This window comes from Silene latifolia, chromosome 9 (assembly GCF_048544455.1).
Source record: "Silene latifolia isolate original U9 population chromosome 9, ASM4854445v1, whole genome shotgun sequence".
In the NCBI taxonomy this organism is placed as follows: domain Eukaryota; kingdom Viridiplantae; phylum Streptophyta; class Magnoliopsida; order Caryophyllales; family Caryophyllaceae; genus Silene; species Silene latifolia.
Genome location: NC_133534.1, coordinates 152,117,594 through 152,124,346, shown reverse-complemented (window position 1 = coordinate 152,124,346; position 6,753 = coordinate 152,117,594). Strand labels below are relative to the sequence as shown.

Here is a 6,753-nt window from a genome sequence, read left to right as displayed (position 1 = left end):
ACCCTTAGCATTATATGTCTAGAATGACTCTCGTGGATGCCAATGAACACAGATGTTCACAAAGATCTGGAGTAAGGGGTGAGGGTACGTATTAGGAAGCTCTTTTGATTGAACACCTAATCCCGCCCGCCTCGATAGCGGCCTCTACTAATGATTAGGGAAATTATCTATACTCGATATATTGTCGATTATATGCATGCAATGCAACATCCAATAAATTTATCCTAGCATGTGAGAATTTACTAAGTCGGTAAACACGTAATTTAACATGCAATTTAGTCGAAGTAGGAATTTAAGATGGATTACATGTGAGAGCATACAAGCAATACAATAAAAAAAATACAATAAAAAAATACAATAAAGGAAAATTACAATAATTACATTGGATTTATTGATTTATGTCGAAAATAAATTTAAAACGGATAATTTTAGAAAAGAAAAGAATAAATAAATAAACGAGCAGAAATTAGGCGATAATACGGATAATTGTAAATTAAATACGTAATCTAAACTAGGTCAAAGCAGAAACGGGAATTCAGGGACAGAAATCAACCGGGAACAGGCGCAGCAGAGCTGCGTCCCTTGGAAGAGGCGCAGCAGTAGCTGCGTCTGTTCCTGGGTTGACTTCTGGCTGTGAAGCCGGAACCGCAACTCGTTAGTGTTAATTGATGAATTTAATGATTGATTATGAATAATTGACTCGGATGAAAGTGATTAACATATTATTTACATGTGAATGAGGTCATAAAAACGATGAAACATGAATGAAAACGATTGGGACGAATTATACAAGATTAATGAAATTAGTTATAAATTAACAAACTAAACAAATTAATTAGGTTAAACGAGTCATTAATGATGAATTAATGGTGGTGACGATAAATAACAGATACAAGTATATCAAAGATGAATTCCAAAGATTCAATATGGATGAATCGAACCTCTAAAAACTCGGATTGACCTTAATGACGAAAAACCCGCAAATATGGATTATAAGGGATTTAAGTCGGGATGTTGAAAGATGAATAAATTATTAATGAATTACAGGTTAAAATTATCATGCTTAAATTATCGTGTCGATGAAACAATGAACAATTGAAAACAAAAACAAAACAAACGAATTGTCAAAAGACGAAGGAAGAAGAAAGGAAGCAGGAACTGCGGCAGCCTCACGAAGAGGCGCAGCAGGTGCTGCGTCCCTTCGAAGAGGCGCAACAGAGCTGCATCCTTTCTCGACGGTTGTCTCCTGAAAATCCGTAAAAAGGGTTTGAAATAAGGTTATACAAATCGGTTTTAAACATATTTTTGACATAAATCTTACAATAATGATTACAATAATAAAGAACAATAAATAAAAGAAGGATTTACACCCTCAGACATACATGTTTGACGAAGCGAGATGAACTAAGTTAACGTTTAGTGATGCTCGACTCGAATGTACGACGAAAGTGCTCTCTAAGAGGAAATTTAGCAAATTTGATTAAGTTGATTGATGTGGAGTTGGTCAAATTGGTCGGTGATGCAAAACGAGGCTGGTACTCAGAAAGATCTGAGCTTACGTGGTCAAAAGTTCAAGCACATAGACGCCAAAAAGTAAGAACGTGGTCTAGAATGCAAAGGGAGAAGAGAAGGGCGGACACTCGCGTGAGAAATATGAGGAACGAAGGTCCCTATTTATACTAATCACACGGAGGATGTAGGGTATTTGGAGAAACTTTTGAAATGAATCTCGAAAAAATACGGCAAATACGCAGAAAAGGACTGAGGAAGAGGCGCAGCAAGCACTGCATCCCTTGGAAGAGGCGCAGCACCTGCTGCGTCCTTTCCTCAGTGGTTTTCTCCTGCGGAAGAAACATTTCCGCGTTTCTATTATGGAATAGCGGATTAATCTCGTTTCCTTAATATTTTGTGTGAATATTACGGGAGATATTTTACCAAAGATCAAAAGATTGGAAAATATGGAATAGAAATATCCGGAGCATTCCAGAACATTCTAACTCGGTTTTAGAAAATGAAGACGATTTTTTGACCCGGACTCCAAATGTACTCTAATTACTGCCAAAACGACCGTATCGGCACGTAGATGACAATTAAGAGGTAGACACAAGTGTTTGAGCGACCACTTGACGATAAACTTACGAACTGTTAGAAATCGTTCCGTATACCAAACATGCGGCCCAATCATCACCGGGTGGTTTGCGGGATGTGCAGAAATAAGGTATCTACAGAGCCCCCACTTTGAATGAGTCTTGGACAAGGCGAAAATCAAAGGATAGCCATCAGGTCAATCGAAGATTACAACCTGACGACTATGGCGACGCGAGGCGACTCAAGGGGTCTGAGCCAAGGACCTGTCGTCGGGAACATTTTAGAGTCTGTCGACTATCGGGGAGGGTCGTTTAAAGTCCATTAGACTACGTGAGGAGGCTCTCCAGCAATAAGAAGAGACCATACCTGAAATTCCTTGAAACTACGGGGGAAACAAAACGCGATATTGGGAGGAGGCAGCAAGACATAATCAGGAACTGCCGGGAGAAATCTGCTTGGGGTCGATGTTGATCTCCATGTCTTAAGAGGGATGATTACCTGTCCGTGAACTCTTGCTGGGGGAACATAATCAGGAACTGATCTCCATGTGTCGAGAGGGAATGTCTATCCGTGTACTCTCGTTGGGGGAACATAATAAAGGCGTGTCGAAACACCTGTCAGAGAAGAATCGGTCGTTGTAACAAGCTAGGTCTTGGCCAAAATTATGGCGACAGTTTGCTTGTTGGCTTGGGAATACTGGTCTGAGTGAAGAATAAATGTCAAATGGACCAAATATGCGATATGACATCGAGGAAGATGCGCACCAAAGATGGGCCCACAAAATAACGTACTTATAACGAATCTTCGAAAAATCGTATGGAGGGAAACTGAGGAAGAGGCGCAGCAAGAGCTGTGTCCCTTGGAAGAGGTGCAGCACCCGCCGCATCTTTTCCTGAGTGCGGCATTTCTGGGTAAAAACCTGATGAAACAGGGGTTTATGTTTCATAATTTCGAAACATAATTCTCTAATTTCTCTCTCAAATTCAAACCAATTTTCATCAAAATTTGATCAAAAACTCGCATTTTCCATGACTAATCGAGGTATGTGTATTAATCTTGCATTAATCTTCAGTATTTGATCGAATTGGACCGACAAAATCAGGGTTTTCAACCCTAATTATGTCGAAAATTTGGGGCTTTTCCCCCAAATGATTTTGCCTTGCAAAATTGATCTTTTAAATGGCTAATTGGTAATATACGGATTATAACCATGTATTTATTTCGAATTTTCGTTGAGTTTTGAGCATTTGAGTGAAATTGAGACGGTTTCACAGCTAAACCGTAAATCGCTTCAAAAATAGCCATAGGATTGCCCATTTGTGACGAAACTTGATATTTGGAATCCTTGCATGATGAGTAAACTTCCTATCATCTCGGAATTTTGATTTGTGACAGCTTTTTCAGGACACTTCCTAGGGCATAATCCACGTTATAACGAAATGCTGTCGAAATTCCGACTCGAACCCATGACTAGGATTCAACTTAGGCTTGACTTGACCCAAATTACTACATGAGCAGACGGGTTTGTTGAAAAATTGCCAAAGATGGCGAGAAAAGAGCGATTTCGGAGTTCCGAAAACTCGAAAATCCCCTAATTAAGGCTTGTCTTCACTTGACGTGGCCTAAATTCACTTTAATTTTGCAGGTGATGAGGCTTCTACGTCAGGGAGAGCTCCCATGGACGTGGATACTTCTATTGACCCTTCTCGTTCGCTTGAGGAGGCGTTAGAGCAGGCTTTTACTGCCGCGGTGATGGCTGCTGAGGCAAGGTCCTTGAGGAGGAGGTTATTGAGGAGGAGGTTATTGAGGAGGAGGAGGCCCCGAGACGGGCCAACGTTGGACGGGGTGGTCGCCAGCTGAGGGGAGAACCTGCGTGGGCTGAGACCTGGGACAGCAGGCACCTACTTTGGGCTGTAGAGGGTCACCTGTCATACAGGACGGTGAAGAGCTTGGTAAATCGAATTCATCACTCTTCATTCATCTTCTTTCATTCCTTTTGTTTTTCCTTTTGTTTATCATTCAAGCAAAAGATAGCTTTTGTTTCGAATCCAAATAGGAGGCTAGGAACATCAGATCGTTCTCAGGCTGCACGACGACGATGGGGTGCTACGAGAGGCTGTCGGCTGAGGAGCAAGCCATCATCGAGCGGGGAGCATTCGGTTCTTTGGTGAAGGCTTGGAGGGAGATCACGAGGAGGAAGCTTCGAGCTAACCTCAGTCTCGTCCGAGCTTTCTTGGACAGGTTTTGGGACACGACCTCCACATTTTACATACCTTTTGGTGAGGTGGGGGTCACTTTGGAGGATTACGGCATGATTTCTGGTTTGCCGTGTGGGACTGAGGTGGTGGAGTGGCCGGAGACAGCATGAGGGTAGACTCGGCTGAGGCTAGGATGTTGATCGGCTGGAACTTGATGCCGAAGGCTGCTGCGGTGCCTGGATTGGTGCCTAGTTCTTACGTCAGGGACTATTTTGCGGGGAAGACCCCGGCGATGGTGGTGATCGAGGGGAGGGAGACGGCTCCTCCTCCCTGTACTGCAGAGCAGAGGGTCCGTTTGTGGCTCTGGTGGTTCCTGTCTTCGATCTACCTCGGAGACAAGGGAGAGAGTTTATCGACGAAGCTCCTTCCCTTTCTTTCTGACCTGAGCGACCTAGGTCGTTGGGACTGGGTCACTACTGGTTTTGCGGTCCTCATTCGCTTTATGAGGGCCATGGTTCGTCCGGAGTTGATGGAGAAGGGGACTTCTCCTGCTGCCATCGGCCCTGGGCTGTTGTTGGAGGTACGAACCTTCATTTCATTTCATGAAAGATCATTTCCTTTTCTTATCGAATCACGAAAGATCGTTATTGATTATCTTGTTTCATAGGCGTGGATGTACTCCTACTTTCCGGGCCTCGCGCCCAAGAGGACGGAGCCGGTGGAGAAGGCCAATCCCGTTTTGAGGGATTAGGTGATGTGTCGTACGAGGAGCCGGCGTTCCTTCCATGACTCTGTCGACGGGAGGTGAACGCTCTTCAGTTGGACGGCGTGAGTACTTCACCTTTGTTGTCTGTTTGTCTTTCTTCTTTATTTTTAGAACTGATCATAAGAATGACCCTTCGTTTGCTTTTCTTAGTGGGTGCCCAGGCCTTGGGCGGACTACGCTGGCGCTCCTCCATTTGTGGCTGAGGTCCTTCGACCTAGGAGCTCGAGCCGGTTGCTGCTGAGGACGTCGATGGGTCATGTGTGGTACTTGGGCGAGCGTTTGACTCGTCAGTGCTCTCGGGATGTCTTGATGGTTCCCATCGATCCTCCTCGGACAATGTTTAGGGAGCCTTCTAAGGCTGAGAGGGAGGCTGACCTGGCAGGCGTTGGTGGTGAAGCCCTCTTTCTTCCTGGCGAGGACTACTCGGCGTTTCTCTATGGGAGGCTGGCGTACTGGCCGGTCGTGGTAAGTGTTTTACTCTTACTTTTGATCATTTTGAGAACACAATGAATGATCATTGGTTAATGAAAATCATTTGACTTTGCAGGAGGTCGATGCGGCGGGCATCGAGCCCCCAGAGTACCCCGAGACCCTTGAGTACACTGACGCGACGGAGATGACGACGATCTCCGAGCTGCGCGACTTTGATGCGGCGGTGAGAGAGATGCTGGTCCGGACGAGTGGCAGTATCTGATTTGGAGGGTGAGTCTCCTAACTTGTAAAATTTTGTGTAAGAACACATTTGCTTGAGTTTGTCCAATCGTTAAGAATCTCTTCTTTTGAAATGCAGGGTAGCCAACCGGCTGCGGGCTACTGCCGTCGAGGCACTTGCTGGCGGCCGAGGACGTCAGGTATGAACCTTCCGTTTACTTCATTTTCGAATTTTACTAACTTTCCTTATGTTTGAAATTATTGACAGGAGCCAATTCTTGTTGTTTGCAAAGGGAGCGTGAGCTGGAGCGAGAGCTTGCCCAGTCCCGGGAGAAGACAACTTGCCTGCTGAGGGAGCTCGAGGTTCGCGACACTGAGGTTGCTGCTCTCGAGGCGAGAGTTGTTGAGCTAGACGGCGACCATCAGTAGTTGGCTTGTTGTTTTTTGTCTTCGGCTGTATTTTGTCCATTTTGTACATTTTTTAGAACCCACATTTTGGACATTCGGACTTTGTTTTGGGGCTCGAGCAACCAGTTTGGTGTACATATCCCCTCTTGATTATATATGTGATGGCCTGAGTGCCTTTGTTGCTGGGTTGCTTTGTTTATACCTGCAAGTTAGCTTTGAACAGGTTTGGTAGATGACGGTTTGCGCCGTCATGCTGCCGAAATTTACACAGAAATCACATAGAACATACATTTGTACACATGGCCTAAATTAGCGGAAAACAACGACTCAGAAATGCAAATAAATGCACAAAATTTGCCGGAAATGACCGAACGGTAGGGAGGGTTACCCCCTAAAACAAGAAAAAAAGAAAAACCTATAAGTTTGAAATGTAATGTGGAACGGGAGTGAAATGATTCCCCAGAAAGAAAATTTTAAAAAAATAAATGTATAAGTTTGAAAATAAATGAATTAAATTGGTGAAATGATTCCCCAAAAGAAAATAAAAAGAGAAATGTATAAGTGTGCTAAGATGACCAAAATGTCGATATCGCCTCGAAATGCGTGCCCGTGGAATTAGGAAACACGAAACATGGCAATTTG

At 44.1% G+C, this 6,753-nt stretch overlaps 1 long non-coding RNA gene across 1 annotated transcript; it reads left to right on the top strand.

Moving 5' to 3' along the window:
- The first annotated feature begins 363 nt into the window (after window positions 1-363).
- On the top strand, window positions 364-6,236 carry LOC141600158 (uncharacterized). Its single transcript, XR_012524218.1, has 5 exons — window positions 364-4,866; window positions 4,954-5,114; window positions 5,203-5,517; window positions 5,600-5,754; window positions 5,843-6,236. It is a non-coding gene; the product is annotated as an uncharacterized LOC141600158 (long non-coding RNA).
- The last annotated feature ends 517 nt before the right edge of the window (window positions 6,237-6,753 follow it).